Below are 19,942 nucleotides of genomic sequence, written 5' to 3'. Positions count from 1 at the left end.
TTTTGAAAAGGAATTGTCAAATTCTACATACATTAACAACTCATTTCAAATAGCTGTCCACCTATATATTCTGGATCACTTTTCTTTTGGGGAAGGAAGGGGTGGAGAAGATTGAGGACAAAGAAAACTAATTGTGACGAAGTCTTAACACACGATCTTTGAATAAGAAAATTCAGTTTATCTGTGTATTGGGAAGTGATGCAGAAATACAAAAGAAATAGAGGAAATTGTTTTAAGCATTGCAGGGACCATGTTAAGAATTATTTGTTCTACCCATCAAGCACTGTCCACAAAGAATCACAGAACTGTTATAGTACATGAGGCTCAGCAATCTACAACATCCAGGATAGCTGATTGCTGAGCAAAAGAAAGCTAATTAGCTAAGGAAGCTAATGGCATGGTGGCCTTCATAACAAGGGGAGTTGAGTATAGGAGCAAAGAGGTCCTTCTGCTGTTGTACACGGCCTTGGTGAGACCACACCTGGAGTATTGTGTGCAGTTTTGGTCTCCAAATTTGTGGAAGGACATTCTTGCTGTTGAGGGAGTGGAGCGTAGGTTCACAAAATTAATTCCTGGGATGGTGGGACTGTCATATGTTGAAAGATTGGAGCGACTGGACTTGTATACACTGGAATTTAGAAGGATGAGTTTTTAGCTATTTAGAAAAGCATATAATTCAGATAACGGTAGTAGCATCATTTCAAGCATGTATAAGGGGTTGTCAAATCTTAAACCACATTCGACTTCATACATTAAAACAAAATGGGAGAAGGAAGGAGAGATAATTATATCTGAGGAAGAATGGACAATAATATGGCGGTATCAATGGAAGTGTACCAGTTCACAGAAATGGAGGGAGTTCGGATGGAAAAACTTGATATTTTATTACACCCTCTCAGAAATCCCACTATGATAGTAACCGCCATGTTTGCTGGAGAAATTGTGGAAATCAAAATGCAAATTATTATCATATTTTTTGGGACCGCCCTGTTATCAAAGACTATTGGAGGGGGATACAGAATGCCCTACAAGACATCTTTAAATGTGAAATTCCCTTAGAGAGTAAGACCATATATTTTGGGTATATACCTCAAGAATGGTTGAAAAGAGATAAATATTTAATGAATATACTGCTGGTGGCTGGTAAAAAGACTCTTACTAGGAAATGGTTATCACAGGAGAGCCCAACTTTAAATGCATGGATGGAAATTACATTGGACATTTACAAAATGGAGAAGATAACAGCATCTGTTAACCATAAGCTGGAACAATTTGATTCATACTGGGAAAAATGGTTTAACTACATAATGCCTCATAGGCCTGATTTTATTCTCACAAATCAATATGTTGTAAAAAAAAATCACTCCCTACTTGTACATAGTTTTTTCCTTTAGCTTGTTTTTTTTCTTTCCACTCTTTTCTATAAGTGTATACCTCAGATAAATACTATGTGGAGATTTGTGACATATGATTATATGATATATGTGTATAATGTCAGAAATACATCTTATGGAAATGTTTGTTTGATGATGCACTTCAATAAAAAAATAAATTACCAAAAAAATCATATAAGATTATTAAGGGATCGGACACGCTAGAGGCAGGAAACATGTTCCCAATGTTGGGGGAGTCCAGAACCATAGGCCATAGTTTAAAAAAGGCGTAGGCCATTTAGATCGGAGTTGAGGAAAAACTTTTTCACCCAGAGAGTTGTGGATCGGTGGAATGCTCTGCCTCAGAAGGCAGTGGAGGCCAATTCTCTGGATGCTTTCAAGGAAGAGTTAGAGCTCTTAAAGGTAATGGAGTCAAGGGATATGGGGAGAAGGCAGGAATGGGGTACTTATTGTGGATGATCAGCCATGATCACAGTGAAAGGTGGTGCTGGCTTGAAAGGCCAAATGGCCTACTCCTGCACCTACTGTCTAAAGCATTCAGTCCCATTCTCCCCTCTCCCTGAACCTCTCTAATTATTTACATCTAAGACAGGGTGAAGAGGCAGAGCAAAGTCGGTATCTCTTTCCCCCCTTTCACAGTTCTTCAGACTGGAGTTCCACTTTGATCTCAGTTCTTGTGGGAATGGGACCCGCTCATGACTGGCCTCTTTTTGATATCCCAAGGACACGGCCTGGAAGGGGAGCTTGTCTTCAGGGTTCCAGATTTTTGTGGCTCTGGAGACAGGCTGATTCTAGGCCTGTGCCCCTGACTGAAGCGCTGCGAGGGCACACTGAACATCAGGAGCAGCAGGTTAGCTGCCAGGTGTTGTGTGTCCGGAGAGATGCGCCTTGGTCTCTCTCTGGGCGATGTCCAGAGATGTCTCTCTGGGCACAGAGCTTGGAAAAAGCAACGCAACAGACTTTTAACATGGTAAAAAAGTGTTTGTTACACCCCCCTCTCGCTGTGAAATGGGGACACCTATTTATCCCTTATTAGGGAGAGAGAGAAAGCCCAAGGCATGTCGAATATCTGGGTGAATAAGTAGTTCTGGGGTTACTGCAAGTCTGTGTCTTTATTGATGCTTGCTGCATGTTGAGTGCTCGGTGGAGGGCACTAATGTTTTTTTTGCTGGTGGGGGCAGGGGGCGTTGCCTTGCTGCTGCTTGTGTTTGGGGGGAGGAGCTGGGTGGTGCTTTAGGGTTTTAACGTTTTAAATGTTGTTCATTCTTTGAGGCACTCCTCTGTTTTCATAACATTTGCAAAGAAAAAGAATTTCATGATGTATATTGTATACATTTCTCTGACATTAAATGTACCTATTGAAACCCAACCTGGGGTCCACGGACCCCTTGCTTAATGTATTAGTCCACGCATAAAAAAGGTTGGGAACCCCTGCTCCAAAAGGTCATCTTTTTGAGAGCCCAAATGATTGGACAGCTTCTCCCACCGTTAAATCCAGTGAGTTCCGGGACATACCCTCTTCTCATTGTACCTGCTCCTTGATAGTAGCAAAGAGACAGAATACACACTTAATGTTACAGGAACAGCTTCTTGACCTCCATCATCAGATTTCTGAATGAACATTGAACTCAAACAATTGCTCAGTATTTTTTCTTATTTCTTTTTGGACTGCTTATTTAATTTATTTTTTATATATACTTATTGTAACTCATAGTTTTTATTACTATGTATTGCAATGTACTGTGGCTGCAGAACGACAAATTTCAGAAAACATACCAGTGATATGAAACCAGATTCTGATCAAAGATAAACATTAGCTTTATTTGTCACAGGTACATTGAATCACAGTGAAATGCGTCATTTTGCATCAACAACCGACACTGTCAGAGAACTGTGCTGAAGACAGCCTGCAAGTGTTGCCACGATTCCAGCAACAACACAGCATGCCCACAACTCATAAACTCTGACCATACGTCTTTGGAATGTGGGAGGAAAACCCACACAATCAAAGGGAAAATGTACAAACTCTTTACAGACAGCAGCGGGAATCGAACCCTGATCGATGATTGCTAGTGCTGTAAAGTGATTGTGCTAGTTGCAATACTACCATGCCAACACATTCACCACTCTGCATAAAAAATGTATTTTCCTCACATTTTCTCCATTATCTTTTGCAGCTCACAATGAATCTCTGTCACCTTATCATTGACTCTTGCTTATTTGGCTGCATCCATGCTTCCCACCGTCCTTAAGCATGGGTTTGGAACACAGCCAGATTCCTGCATGTCCCAACATTGCAAGCTTTTGCTCTAACCAGGAACGATAGTGAAAGAAATTCCACAAATCTAGAATCATTGTTGTGCTGATGTAAGCTTAAAAGGTCGAACAAAGCATTATCACCACTAAGATTTGAGCATCAACAATGAACAAGGATATTACTGGACCAGCTACGAAAATATGCTGAGAAATGTGCTTTGATATGCTTATCTACGAAAGGAAACTCATGCCATAGAGGAAGCAGAAAGAGACTTGTTCCTGAAATAGTAGGTTTGCTACTGGAGGAGAGAGTGAGTCATAGAGTGATATGGAAACAGGTCCTTCAGCCTAAATCATTTTCTCCAACCAAGATGACAATTTACGTTCATCCACTTTGCTCGTAACCATCTGGACCTTTCCTATCTATGTGCCTGTCTTTTAAATGTTGTTATTGCACCTGCCTCAACCTCTCCCACTGGCAGCTCATTCCAAGTACGCATCTTCCTGTGTGATGATGTTGCTCCTCAGATTCCTTTTAAATTCTGCCTCTTTCACCATAAACCTATGCCCTCTAATTTGTGAATCCATTTCCCTGAGGAAAAAAAACTATCGTATGCATTCACCTTGTCTGTGCCCCTCATGAACTTAAGACACCTCCAAAATATCCCCTTTTAGTCTTCTACACTCTAAAGAATTAATACTGCACAACCACTCTCTGTAACTCAGGCCCTCAAGCACTGGCAACATTCTTGTAAATCTTTGCACTCTTTCCAGACATCTTTCTTCTATCAGGTTAACCAAACTGAACTGTGCTTCAGATGCGGCCTTACCAACACCTCGTACAACTGTAACACAACAGTTTGAGTTGATTTGTCTGCTTTCTCATGGAGTTTTTATTAAGAGTTCTTAATAAAAGTTTTATTTATTTAGATACAGTGTGGAATAGGCCCTTTGAACCATGCCACCCAGCAACCCACGATTTAGCCCTAGTTTAGCTTAATCTTGCAACAATTCACAATGGCCAATTAACCTATCAACTGGTACATCTTTGGACTGTGGGAGGAAACCCAAACAGTCACATGGAGAATGTACAAATTATTTACAATAGTGGGAATTGAATCCCGATCTTACAGCTGGTGCTATAAACTGCTACGCTACCGTGGCACAGACATAGAGAGCTCTACAGGCTAGTGGCAGCTGAAATGTTTCCTCTAGATGAGGAGTCTAGAATAAGGATAAAGATATTTAACATTGAGATGCAGAAACATCTCTTTGTGCTGTGTGTTATAAACCTCTGGAATTCCTTACCCTGGAAGTCTATGTAGGCTCAGTCATTGGGTTCATTCAAAAATCATCAAAATCTTAGATACGAAAAGAATCAAGAAATATAAGGATGGTGCAGGAAATTAGTGCTGAGGTAGAAAATTAGTGGTTATCTTGATGAATCAGTAGACTTAGAAGGGCACATGGCTCTCTCCTGCTTCAGAACTCATTTTTTTAATGTCCTAGCTCCTCTTTCAGACATAATATGTTGGTAAATGGAGCGCGGAATGAGAAAAGAAAAACATTGTAAAGATAAATCAACAGTTAGAGATTATAAAAATAGTAAGCACCACTGTGAAAATCCTAAATGTTCTTTCATTATAATTGTCAGTTTCATGGATCCCTTTGAAATTTTCTAGTTTCTTAAAAAAGAGTGGCTTTGACAAAATGAAACAGCTCGACTCCAAACAGAGCTTTATCATACATTTAGGAACAAGAGTAATCCTCACCCTCATTCTTAAAGTGATGTTAAGAGACTTTTCTGGAAAGTTTTCAAAGCTGAAAGGGCTCTTTGGAGGATGACTGTGGACTCCTATGAGAAGTCATTCAATTAGCAGCTGGCAGGGGCTTGCAAACTGATCATCCTACTCAGTACCTTCATTTAACAAGGCGTGAATGCCCTCAAGAGAGAAACTGCAGCAAGTCAACTTAGGCTAGTGGGGAAAAATAGAGTTTGAGATTTGCAGCTGTAAAGATATCTGATACAGACAAAAAGCAAGCATTTTCTGCAAGATATTCCTAATGACACCACAAATCAAACCAATCACTCAGAAAATTCTTTAAATCTCTTTAAATGATCCAGTTTTCTGAAAAAACTCCAATTCTAAATCTCAAGAGGAAAATGCCAGCCATAAAGCATCTTATCATTAATCGTAAAATGGAATAATGATGGTCAAGATCAAAGACATTAAAAGATTGGGAATACACAGAACTGAGAAAGCAATGAAGTTTAAGGAACTACACAGCTCACAATATTCCTTGTAGCTTTTAATCTTAGATGTTTTGTGACGTTACCAGAATGCTATGACTGAAGGTCATTCAACATGTGTGGTCAAAAGTATTTAATTTTATTTTTGTTTCAGGAAAACTAGAGAGAGTAGGCAAAACTCAGATCTGCAGTATTTTCCTGAATATCTGGCCATTCCAAAGATCAAAGAGCTGAAGCAATTTTTAAAATTTTTCCAGCAAACACCTATAAGCTAGACAACAGCCAATTCACTTACATCTGAAATAACATTAAAGGATATCATAGCAGTGGAGCGGTTAGCGTAACACTTTACCGTGCCAGAAATCAGAAGACTGGGGTTCAGCTCCTACAGCTGTCTAAGTTCTCTCCATGGGTTTCCTCCCACATTCCAAAGAATTATGGGCCAGGGTTAGTAAGTTGCGGACATGCAATGTTGTTCTCCAGCACATTCTTGGACTGTATCGAATACGGAAAGACTAGATCCAGTGAATGTAAAGAGGATCTTTACTATTGTGAGGAAGTCTAGGATCAGAGGGCACAGCCTCAGAATACAAGGGACAGAGATAAGGAGGAATTTCTTCAGCTAGAGGATGGTGAATATGGAATTCATTGCTACGGATAGCTGAGGAGGCTCAATCACTGGGTATATTTCAAGCAGAGGTCAATAGGTTCTTGATCAGCAAGGGTGTCAAAGATTATGGGGAGAAGAGAGGATAATAAATCAGCAAGAGGAAATAGCGGAGTAGACTCGTTGGGATGAATGGACTAATTCTGGTTCTATATCTTATGATCTTATGTTGCTCATAGACGCAAACAATGCATTTCACTGCATGTTTCGATGTAAAGCTAATCTTTAAGATAAGATCTTTGCCTTTAAATACCACAGTCAGTCATGGTTGCTATTCTTTGGTGGCCTCTGCTAGAGTAGCCTCCAGACCTGTTGCTTCATACACATCAACTGAAGTGGCTATTTAACGCATTTAGTTCACAGGTCTGCTCCTGTTTAAGTTGTTTTTTTAAACTAGAAGCAGGAATTTTTCAGAAAGCAGTAAGTGAATCCAAAAAAATGTCAAAACCACGTCTCCTTCATCTATATTACTGGAAGAACAGACTGGTGTTCATTTCCTTATCACATCCTGTCACCACTGAATTGACTTAATTTCTTACATCCTTCACATACATAAGGAGTAAAAATCATTACGTTACGTCTCCGAGTAAATGTGCAATCATAGCAATTTATAATAGTTCATAATAAATAGAACATTCAATGTAACATAGAAATACACTCAAATCAGCATGAGTTAATCAGTCTGATGGCCTGGTGGAAGAAGCTGTCCTGGAAGCTTTTTGGTCCTGACTTTTATGCTGCAGTACCCTTTCCCGGATGGTAGCAGCTGGAATAGATTGTGGTTGGGGTGACTAGAGTCACCAATGATCCTATGGGCCCTTTTTTCACAGCTGCCTTTGTAAATGTTCTGAATCAGGGGAAGTTCACAACTGCAGATGCACTGGGCTCTCAGAGAGGACCACTCTCTGCAGAGTCCTGCAATTAAGGGAGGTACAGTTCCCATATCAGGCAGCAATACAGCCAGTCACGATGCTCTCAATTGTGCCCTTGTAGAAAGCTCTTAGGATTTGAGAGCCCACAACAAACTTCCTCAGCCATCTGAGGTAAAACTCATCATCTCTTCCTTCAGATGAAACATCACCTACTGCCTCCTGCCCCAAGCACCCACCCTCTGCTTCTGGCTGCTTTAATCTTTTCTTGCCAGGTTTCTTCTTTTCCATGAGACATGGAAGCAGAATTAGGTCAATCAGCCTATCGAGTGTGTTCAGCCACTGAATGCAACTTCTTGCATCAACCAAGGGTCATTCTATTGTTGACATGATACAAAAGCTCAGGAAGGCTTCAGCAAGAGGCTGTACTCACCAAATGGTGTTCATGATCTCACTCTCATCTATCAAAGCTCTCAAATACTAATGCACAACCCAATTTCATGATAATGCTTGTTGACCGGCTGACATACAGAGGTAGTTTAGGGCATTCCACGAGTTCGATTTCTTCCCTGCTCCTATGTTAAGCTGCTCAGTCATCCAAACGTCCATGGTGACCCCAATGTCATGGCTTGCAAGTTGAGCCTGCCACAAATCCTATAGGGTGGTCACAGGGTTATTAGAGGCCACCTGCATTGCCATGAGAAAATTCCTGCACAATTTCAGGAACAACACATTCAAGTAAACCTCCCACACCTAAAGCCACTGCTTTCTTTCTTTCCATCTTACTATCTCCCAACACATATTCCCAAGGCACTTGTGCAAGTAGATTAAATTACAAGCCTCAGGGGCAAATTGCTCTATAAAATGAATGGCATTTTTTGAAGTTAGTTAAGTTCAAAGCCATTAATCTTATTCCACTTGAGATAAAAAGTAATTTGCATGATTTAAAGTAAGATATTGTAATTTCAATAATGATGAAAAATATAAAGAAATCGTCGCAAGTTTATGAAGTGTGGCTCCAAAGACAGGTATTGTGACATGAATTTATGTTGTTTCCAATTAAGAAATAAATTTAAACTCTGTTTTAAGTTACACTTTATCATAATGATTGATTCATTTTTCATTGAACAAGTTCATGATAGTGTATACTGAAAAATTACACCTGTTGTTTCAAGAGTCTTTCATTCATTAAAAAGAGAAGGCATCTGTGGAAATAGAGAACTTCTCTTGTAGTAGTAGTGCAATCACTCGAGTCGAGTAAGATATTCTCCTAAGGGGCCGTCTATTGGTGGGTCTTCAGTGGCTGATCTCAGATCCACATATTCTGGTACAGTGTGGGCAAGAGAGAACAGTGGCTGTGGTTACAGGCAGGGTCTTTTGTTCTTTCACAGCTGCCGCTTGTTCTCTGCGATACAGCAGAAGTTGTTCTCATGTAGCACAGCTCCCTCTTGAACAGATTTCCATCAGGTGTATCTATTGTAGCTAACAATAAGTGAGCTTTTATTCCTCTGTATAATAGTCTTACCGAGATATCAGAAACTGGTAAGGCTATATTAGATATAAAAATCTGGAATCAGTCCATGGATAATAAAAGATATGGAAGCTTTAAGATCTGCAGCGAGGAAGTTCCCTGATTTATTTATTTGTTCAGTGATACTTGAGTCACACAGCCCCAGCAACGTCTGAAAAACCTGATTAGCCTTAACCTAATCATAGGACAATTTACAGTGACCAATTAACCTACCCGGTACGTCTTTGGACTGTGGGAGGAAACCGGAGAACCCAGAGAAAACTCATGCATTCTATGGGGAGGATGTACAGAGACTCCTTACAGAGGACATCAGGATTGAACTCTAAACTCCAGAATGCACTCAGCTGTAATGGCATCACACTAATTGCTATGCTACATGGCACCTATTTAGATGGCATCACCATAAAAAATTTACCAATCATGTCCTCCTGAGGGCTCCCAAATTGAATGTTATTTTTCTATAATCAATTAATCGATGATGCATCCATGTAATATCAAAGTCAGGACACAAAATTGTAAACATACTCATGGAATTATAGTGGTTATTCTCTGTCCCATATCCAGGGCAGTCATGTCCTTCCCAAGTCTTGGAGGTTTCAAAGGTTGTGGGTATCACAGACCTGTGCCATTTCATTGGACTCCCACAATTTGCAATTTACTGCCAATTAAAAACATCAGCTCTCTCGAACTTAACCTTTGGCTGCTGCTGATTAGAACTGAAAGATAAAAACTTCCTGTCTAGCACCTGCTGACATGAATTTTATTTAATTGCTTGAACTGTAGAACATTGCCAAAGGGAGTTATTTATTTTGTGTTAGCTTGGCAAATTTCCTCAAATTAAATTAGGGCATTAAACAACTAGCTGCTTAACATACAGAAGTGACAATTCATTCTCTGCTAATGGACTAAGGAAACACCCTACTACCCAACTCAATGTGCAAAATCTGAATGATGATAAAATAGATTATTTCATTAAATCCATGTAGTCCACTACGAAAACAAACTTTGAAGTGTAAACTATTCTCAGTCTTAAGCAATTAGTTGAAAGTTTTGAGTGAATATGCCATGTAAACAATGTTAAGCTAACAATGAAGCAAAAAACCCTCTTATCAATGCAATGAATACATCTTCAATGCTGTGTTTACAAGAGTATCTGGAACCCTCAGTTTGTCATGTAATAAAAATATGGCTTATAGAGAACTATCTGAAATACAAGAATTAAAGTTGCCGATGATTTGCATTCTATTAAATCAATCTGAGATGTAATGATGTCCTGGATGTCCAATATTAAAATGATGCACCAGATAGGGAAAAAAAAGGTTTTTCAGTCTTGTATGTAAAGCATTGTTTCCAAGTACTTATTTCTGGTCCACTTAAACTCATGGAACATTCTGCAGATGCTGGAAATCCAAAGCAACACACAAAAAATTTTGGAGGAACTCAGGAGGTCAAGCAGCATGTCTGGAAATGAAACAGTTGATGTTTCAGGCTAAGATCCATCTCCAGGACTGAAAAGGAAGGGGGAAGACGCCAGAATAAAAGGGTTGAGGGAGGGAAAGAAGAATTAGCTGGAAGGTGAGCCAGTCTGGGTGAGCATCTGCAGATTTTCTCGTATTATGATTTGCTGCTCTACCAAGTCTCTTTGAATGATGCCTACCTTGAAGAAGCATACATTTTCTCTTTGATGGGAGTTCAGTGAAGCACTGTCTGACTGCTCCCCCTCTGTGATCTCTACTGCCCTCCAACTCCTCAACCATGTACTCACTCAGACTTGCTCACCTTCTAGCTAGCCTCCTTTCCCTCCTCCCACCTTTTTATACTGACGTCTTCCCCTTTTCTGTTCAGTCCCGAAGAAGGGTCTCAGCCCGAAATGTCAACTGTTTATACATTTTTTTTAAGATGCTGCCTGATCTGCTGAGTTCCTCCAGCCTTTTATATTTCCTTATGGAATATGTGAATAGCCTGACTTGGCATGCACCATTCTGCTTCCACAATTGTTGGGCCCAGATGCAACTGATAATCTCAAGTTTATGACATGTTTTATGCATATTTTTAAGCCAAAATGAGAAGACATTTGAATGATGAATCCTCATTGAGGGGTCAGTAGTGGGAAGAGTGAGCAGTTTCAAGTTCCTGGGTAACATCTCAGAAGATCTATCCTAGGCTCAACACATTGATGCATTTGTGAATAAGGCACACCAGTGACTCGATTTCATTAAGAGTTTCAGGAGATGTGGTATGTCACCAAAGACTCTAGCAAATTTCTACAGTTGTAAGGTAGAGGGCATTCTGACTGTCTAGTAAGAGGGCTCCAATGCACAGGATTGAAAAAGGCTGCAGAGGTTTGCAGATTTGGTCACCTCCATCACAGGTATAACCCTCCCCACCACTGAGAATAAAAGGTGATGCTTCAAGAAGGCAGCATCCATCATTAAGAATCCTTACCTCTTCTCATCACCATCATTGGGGAGGAGGTACAGGATCTTGAAAATCCACCCTCAATATCTTAGGAACAGCTTTTTCTCTTCTGCAGTCAATTTCAGAACAGCCCACGAACCCTACTTTGTTATTCGTCTTTTGTACTATTTATTTCAAAGTTCAAAGTAAATTTTAATAACAAAGTACATATATGTCACCATATACAACCCAGGGATTAATTTTCCCGTGGCCATACTGCAGCCCATTTATTTATTTATAAATTGTGACTGACTGTAGATATTTATGTCTTGCACTATAAAGCTGCTTCAAAACAATAAATTTCACAACACATCAGCAATAATAAACCCGATTCTGAATTTCTTCAGCTACGGGGCAGTGACACTGTGAAACACACAAAAGTGCCGGAGGAATTCAGCAGGCTAGGCAGCATCTATAGAAAAGAGTATAGTTCATGTCTTGGCCCGAAACATCAACTATAAGTTCCAATGAAGGGTCCCAGCCCGAAACATTGACTGTAGCGTCCTGATGAAGGATCTTGGCCTGGAGCGTCAACTATAGAGGCTGCCTGGCCTCTGCATTGTGTGTGCATTGCTTTCATTTCCAGCATCTGCAGATTTTCTCGTTAGTGAAGCTGTGGAATTCACTGCTATAGCGAGCTATGGAGACCAAGGCACTAAGTCCATTTAAGGCAGAGATAAGTCCTTAGCAAGAGGTGACTTGGGAACAGGGGAAGTAAAGTCTGTGTGGATTGAGCTGAGGAACAGTAAGGGTAAAAAGACCCTAATGGGTATTATGTACAGGCCCCCAAACAGTAGCGTGGATATTGGGTACAAGTTGATCAGAGAGCTAACATTGGCATGTGCTAAAGGTAATGCAGTCGTTATGGGAGATTTCAACATGCAGGTGAACTGGGAGAATCAGGAGGTGCTGGACCCCAGGATAGGGAGTTTGTGGAGTGTCTAAGGCAGGGGTCAGCAACCTTTACCACTGAAAGAGCCACTTGGACCCGTTTCCCACAGAAAAGAAAACACTGGGAGCCGCAAAACCCGTTTGACATTTAAAATGAAATAACACTGCATACAATGTTTTTTTTGCCTTTATGCTATGTATAAACAAACTATAATGTGTTGCATTTATGAAATTGATGAACTCCTGCAGAGAAAACGAAATTACATTTCTGCATGCAACAAAAACATTTTGAACTCCGAAAAAAAGACGTTGGGTTGAAAGTTACTTTTAAGTAAAATACTCAATGTCTATTTGAGTCCTTCTTGTATTTATGAAAAACGCCGAACTTAAATTTTCCGCCAGCAGCAAACCAAAAATATCATCAGCCAGCTGTCAGCCTGAAAAATAAAAGGACTATTTCACTGAACAATGAAAAAATATGAATATACATAAAATAATAGGCAATTAAAATATTTATCATACTTGGTTAATGGGATTTCTGCTCCTGGACCTCAGCGCACAGCGTCTGCACATCAGGGCTGTATGACGTCACCTTCATCTTTACACAGGATCGCAAGCTGTCATCTGTGAAGCATGCGCGATGTTTGTTTTTAATAAAGTTCATGTTGGAGAACACCTGCTCACATACATATGTGGATCCAAAGATCGACAGGACTCCAAGCGCATACTTTTTCATGTTTACATAAATGTCGGGCACAGCATTCCATGTTTCAAACACAAGTTGGTCCGGATTTGGAAGGTTTTCAATATCACTCCATTTGTGATTCTGAGCAAGAACGGCCTTCTGACGGGCAACATCTTCAAGGTCTGCTGTCAAGCGTCTAAACTTGGACACCCATATGTCTTTGTCGGCTATGTCGGCCAGTTCCATCTCAAGATCAGGTTGACTCACACCTGCCAATGCAGTCGTATTCAGTAGGGAAGGATCGATGCTTAAGGGAGTGACCGGGAAGGATAATGTGTTTTTTTCCTCTCTGAACTCACAGAAGCGTTTCCCAAACGATGTTTGCATTGCGATGATTGCAGAATGTAAATACTCCGAAATTATCATGTCGTGACCTTGTTTGAACTCTCTCAAATTGGGGAAGTGAGACAAAGTGCCTTTCTGTAAATCTCTGGCAAGCACTGTCAACTTGCGCTCGAATGCCAAGACATCCTCCAACATGTGCAGGGCTGTGCGTCCTTTCCCCTGAAGAGCTGTGTTCAGCGTGTTCAGGTGCGCTGTCATGTCTACCATGAAGTGTAGCTTTTCCAGCCACTCTGGCTGTTCCAGCTCAGGAAAGTTGAGCCCTTTGCTGCCCAGGAAAGTTTTCACTTCTTCCAGACACGCGACAAAGCGTTTCAGCACCTCCCCTTTGGACAGCCACCGGACTTTGTTGTGCAGCAGATCAGAATATGCGCTTTCCATCTCGTCCAGTAACAAACGGAATTGACGGTGATTTAAACTTTTTGCCATTATTTTATTGACAATCTGAATGACAACATCCATTACTTCTGTGCATTCCGGAGGAAATGTTTGAGCGCACAGTGCCTCTTGGTGCAAGATGCAGTGAAAAGTCAGCAGCTTTCTGTCCAGCGACTTCTGCAGTAAAGCCACAAATCCCTTGTGCGTTCCCGTCATATTCGGAGCCCCATCAGTAGCTACTGACACCAGATGGGTGGTCTTTATTCCTTTGGCTCTTAAACAATTCAAGACAGCCTCACAGATGTCCTCCCCCCGTGTTTGGTCTTTTAGAGGTATCAACTCAATCAGTTCTTCCTGTGGCCCGGCAGAGTTTACATACTGGCAGAACAACGCTATTTGTTCAATATCGCCTTTGTCTTTAGACTCGTCACAGGCAATCGAGTAGGCCACAGCTGAATTGATATCTTTAATTTGCTGTCTTGTGATGTCTTCTGCCATTTTTATGGTTCTGTCTTTGACAGTCTTTGCAGAGAGGGGCATATCCCTGATTTTCTGCACAATTTCACTCTTGTTTTTAAAGTCCGTGAATAGATGTTCTGAAATCTTAATGAAAGATTCTTTTATATATTCACCATCTGTAAACTGCTTCCCGTGCCTGACTATTTCCTGAGCGGCAATATAACTGGCGTATGTCGTTGATTTTCCTGACTTCATCCATTTCTGGAAATGATTTTTGCTCAGATCAACCTTCCGCATCAGTTCCGAAACGGCTTTTTTTCTCTCATCTCCATCCGGATATTTTTGAGCAAAGGCTGCGTGTTTACTCTGGAAATGCCTTGCGACATTTGACTTTTTGTTGTTTGCTAGTTTCTCATTGCATATTAAGCATACCGGTAAACCAGTCTCGTCAACAGTAAAAGCAAATGAATCTGTCCACGTATCATTAAACGTTCTGTTTTCTTCAGTCACTTTTCTTTTTTTAGAATTCTCCATAGTTGGCTTACCTTGGATCGAAAAATTAAAGAAATCGCGCACTGGCGGGTGTCAGGTATTGGCAGTGGTGACGTATATTAATAGCGATAAAAACACGTTGCAGCGGTGTGTTCAGGCAGTCAGTAAACTGCAGTCGAATAACTTTATTCGAACTAAACAGCCTTGCTTCTAAGCCTCCCTCAACCCAGCCCCCATGGACGCAGATGCTGCAAAAGACACGTACTCACAAACCCCCGTAGGCAATCTCCCTTAGCCGGAATGCTGGCTAATTGAGAGCCGTTTCGGATGTGTCAGAAAATGTGTCGCCACACTTACATTGTACAAGATCACCATAATCTTCAAATTTAGAATTACATTTCAAAAGCTAACAAACTAACATAAAATACATTTTAATTAAATACTGACCAATTATTTCCCAAAGCCACAGGGAGCCGCAGCACAGAGGTGAAAGAGCCACAAATGGCTCGGGAGCCGCAGGTTGCCGACCCCCGGTCTAAGGGATGTATTTTTGGAACAGCTTGTGCTTGAGCCAACCAGGAACGAGGCTATTTTGGACTTGGTGATGTGTAATGAACAGAAATTGATAAGTGATCTTGAAGTAAAGGAGCCATTAGGAAGTAGTGATCATAACATGATAAGTTTTTATCTACAATTTGAGAAGGATAAGGGCAGATCAGAGGTGTCAGTGTTGCAATTAAATAAAGGAGACTACGGAGCCATGAGGGAAGAGCTGGCCAAAGTTAAAAGGGCGGATGCCCTGGCAGGAAAGACAGTGGATCAGCAGTGGCAGATATTCTTGGGGATAATACAAAAGATGCAAAAGCAGTTCATTCCAATGAGAAGGAAGGATTCAAAGCGGGGGAAGGGGCCACAGTGGTTGACAAAGGAAGTCAGAGATTGTATAGCATTAAAGAAAAAGTAGTATGACAGGGCTAAGATGAGTGGGAATACAGATGATTGGGAAAGTTTTAAGGAACAGCAGATCTTAACTAAAAAAGCAATACGGAGAGAAAAAATCAGGTATGAACTCAGTCTAGCCAGGAATATAAAAGGGGATAGCAAAAACTTTTTTAGCTATGTGAAGAGAAAGAAGATAGTTAAGAACAATGTTGGCCCCTTGAAGAATGAATTGGGAGAAATTGTTATGGGAAACAGGGAAATGGCAACAGAATTTAATGCGTACTTTAGATCTGTCTTCACCAGGGAGGACACAAGCAATCTCCCAGATGTATGGATGGGCCAGGGTCATAAGATATCAGAGGAATTGAGACAGATTGACATTAGGAAAGAAACTGTGATGAGTAGACTGGTAGGACTGAAGGCTAATAAATCCCTGGGTCCAGATGGTCTGCATCCGAGGGTTCTAAAAGAGGTGGCTCAGGAAATTGCGGATGCATTGGTAATCATTTTCCAATGTTTCTTAGATTCAGGATCAGTTCCTGAAGATTGGAGAGTGGCTAATGTTATCCCACTTTTCAAGAAGGGAGGGAAGGAGAAAACGGAGAACTATCGCCCGTTAGCCTAACGTCAGTCGTGGGGAAGATGCTTGAGTCCATTATTAAGGACGAAATAGTGGCACTCTTGATGGCAGTAATAGGATTAGGCTGAGCCAGCATGGATTTACCAAGGGCAAATCATGCTTGACTAATCTGTTGGAGTTTTTTGAGGGTGTAACAAGGATGTTAGACGAGGGTAAGCCATTGGATGTTGTGTACCTAGATTTTCAGAAGGCATTCGATAAGGTGCCACATAGGAGATTGGTGAGTAAAATCAGAGCTCATGGCATTGGGGGCAGGGTTTCAACATGGATAGAAAACTGGTTGGCAGATAGAAAGCAAAGGGTAGCAGTGAATGGGTGTTTCTTGGACTAGCTGGAGGTGACTAGTGGGGTACCACAGGGCTCTGTATTGGGACCACAGCTCTTTACAATTTATGTCAACGATTTAGATGAGGGCATTGAAAACTATATCAGCAAGTTTGCTGACGATACTAAATTGGGTGGCAGTGTGACATGCGAAGAGGACGTTAGGATAATATGTTAGGAGAATACAGGGAGACTTGGATAGGCTGTGTGAGTGGGCAGATACTTGGCAGATGTCATTCAATGTGAATAAATGTGAAGTTATCCACTTTGGAAGCAGGAACAAGAGGGCAGAGTATTGTCTGAACGGTGTAGAGTTAGGTAAGGGAGAAATGCAAAGAGACCTAGGAGTCCTAGTTCATCAGTCAATGAAGGTGAGTGAGCAAGTGCAACAGGCAGTGATGAGGGCAAATGGAATGTTGGCCTTTATTACAAGGGGAATTGAGCACAAGAGCAAGGATGTCCTTTTGCATTTGTACAGGGCCCTGGTGAGACCACACCTGGAATATTGTGTACAGTTTTGGTCTCCAGGTTTAAGGAAGGACATTCTGGCAATTGAGGAAGTGCAGCGTAGATTCACTAGGTTGATTCCTGGGGTGGCAGGGCTGTCTTACGCAGAGAGATTGGGCTTGTACACGCTGGAATTGAGGAGATTGAGAGGGGATCTGATTGAAACGTTTAAGATAATTAAAAGATTTGATAGGATTGAGGCAGGAAATATGTTCCAGATGTTGGGAGAGTCCTTACCAGAGGGCATGGATTGAGAATAAGAGGTCAGTTATTTAAAACAGAGTTGAGGAAGAGCTTCTTCTCCCAGAGAGTTGTGGAGGTGTGGAATGCACTGCCTCGGAAGACGGTGGAGGCCAATTCTCTGGATGCTTTCAAGAAGGAGCTAGATAGATATCTGATGGATAGGGGAATCAAGGGATATGGGGACAAGGCAGGGACTGGGTATTGATAGTGAATGATCAGCCATGATCTCAGAATGGCGGTGCAGACTCGAGGGGCCGAATGGTCTACTTCTGCACCTATTGTCTATTGATAAGGGTTATGGGTTAAAGGGGAGAAGGCTGGAGTATGAAAATGAAAAAAAATATCCATAATTGAACACACTCGATGGGCCAAATTCCCTAATTCTGCTCCTTTATCTTATGGACTCTGAGCTGCTTAGAAGAGCTCATAAAATGTTTTCACTTATGGTACTAAATTAAGGAAGGATATTAATGTTTCTTAGTTCAAAGAATGAACTTTCTCAGTTCAAACAATGTTTATGAGACTAACACCTGGAATGGTTAGATTGCCTTATCAGGTAAGGTTGTGCAGGCTAGGCTTTTATCTGGGACTTAGAGGGAAAATGACAGTGACTCGATTGAAACATAAACGATCTTGTGGAGTACTAAGAGTGTGGGCATTGAGAAGAGATTCCCTCTTGTGAAAGAATCCAAAGGTCACTGTTTAATTGGGGCCATCTAATTAAGATTCACAAGTTAATTTTTTTCTGGGGATTGAGAGGCTTTGGCACCGTCTTCCTCAAGGAGCAATGAAAGTAGAGTCTTTGAATAGTTTTAAGGCAAAAACAGACTCCTGATAAGCAGGTGAATAGTTACCATGGATAACTGCTAATGTGAAGCTGAATTTATAAGCAGGTTAACCATGAAATTATTAAATGAAGGAGCAGGCTGGAAATACCATGTAGCCTACTCACACTCTTAATCCGCGCATCTGATGGCGCATTTGGTCCATTATACCTGTGCCAGATTTTTGAAAGAGTTTTTGAATTCCTACCTTTCCTTAAAAAATTTCCCATTCACAATTTTAATCTAATTACCTTTAGAAAATTACTGCTATATCTGTTGAGAATTCCAGATGACAACGAACTATCTGATCACCTCTGCAAATTTTGCCATTCATCTTAAGTTAACGTCCTATGGCTTCCCACAAGGGGACACATTATATATAATAGTTTCATTTTGCTAAGCATCATTCTTAGGACAATCACTCCCTTGTCATCTCAAATCACACAAATCCCCTTTTGAAGACATCATTGACATGTTTTAACGAACATGAAAAACTGCACTTTAACTTTCCATAGCAAATGTTATAAACCAGATCAGCCAAGTTGAAAATTTTGTCATCTTAAGCTTCTACGGAACAAGTTATCACATTTCCACAACAGCCTGCCATATTCTAGCGATTAAGTAGATGCAATACACACAGAGAGTGTCGCTTAATTGTGAAACTGTTGGAATTGATTTTAATGAAGAACTAGAGGCAGGCCCAATGATGGTCACAGCAGCTGAGTGCACAGGGAAGATTTATGAAGACCATAAAACATTATACAACTTTAGGATGACACCAAGTCACCTGTCCTTGCTCCTGGTCAGGTATAATGCCACACATTTCCCAGAGCTCCATAAGATAACAATGAATCAGTCTGCTTCCTTCTTCACCTCAGGTTTAATAAACAATTACAAAACATTTCCAGGCAAGTAACTAAAGATGAAGTGAATGAGTTGAAAAGAAAACAAACATTGAAATAGCAACCTTATGCTACAAAACGCTGCAATTTGTTAATGCTTTAGCCGTCCGTAAAAAAAGGCTACCATATCTAGCAATAGCCTATAAATTGTCTGGGAAGGAAAATTAATACCCAGGATACTCACTTCCATTTGTTACTCTTGATGTATGAGAAGTCTGCCCAGCTCATCTTCCAATTCAAATTACACCGGTTTGACCCAGAACAGCATAAATCCTAGTTTCTGGTCTAAGAGTAATGAGCTTGCACCTGTTCAGTCTCAACAACCATGAGGTCCAAGCATTTTCTTTTTTACATGGGTGGCTTTGAGTGTTTTCATTTTGAATTCCAGAAAAGAAAAAGCTGCAAATAGATTATGTGACCTAAAAGTGGATTTCCAAAAGCTCTATCATGCTAACTTTCCTTCAAGTTACTTATACCTTTTCTATTCTTCAAAACAAGGGGAACAATAATTACATTAACCGAGATAAATGTAAACTTTATCAAAGAGAGCAATAATTAGGATATACAATACAGAAGTAAGCTATTCTCAATCTCCTTTGTATAACTCTGTCAGCCATCACAGATCTGCCCAAAGTTTCAATAATTTACTCTACAAACCCATAAATGTGAATTTGGTACTTATTGAGAAAGAGAAGGTCAAGTGGTGGGAGGGGGTGAATAAGAGGACACCCAAAACAACCAAAAAAAAAGGGAATTCATACTGGAGTCAAAATTAAAAAGATGTAGCGGTGTGGTACGCGCAGCGCTGAAATAACGACACCTAGTCAG

General features: G+C 40.7%; 1 protein-coding gene across 2 annotated transcripts in view; it reads right to left on the bottom strand.

Annotated features, from left to right (window-relative positions):
* Positions 1-19,942, bottom strand: part of LOC132399082 (dynein axonemal assembly factor 5-like) — a 175,153-nt gene that overhangs the window by 123,471 nt on the left and 31,740 nt on the right. The gene's annotated exons all lie outside the window — the stretch shown is intronic.

This window comes from Hypanus sabinus, chromosome 9 (assembly GCF_030144855.1).
Source record: "Hypanus sabinus isolate sHypSab1 chromosome 9, sHypSab1.hap1, whole genome shotgun sequence".
In the NCBI taxonomy this organism is placed as follows: domain Eukaryota; kingdom Metazoa; phylum Chordata; class Chondrichthyes; order Myliobatiformes; family Dasyatidae; genus Hypanus; species Hypanus sabinus.
This window is presented reverse-complemented; position numbering and strand designations above follow the sequence as displayed.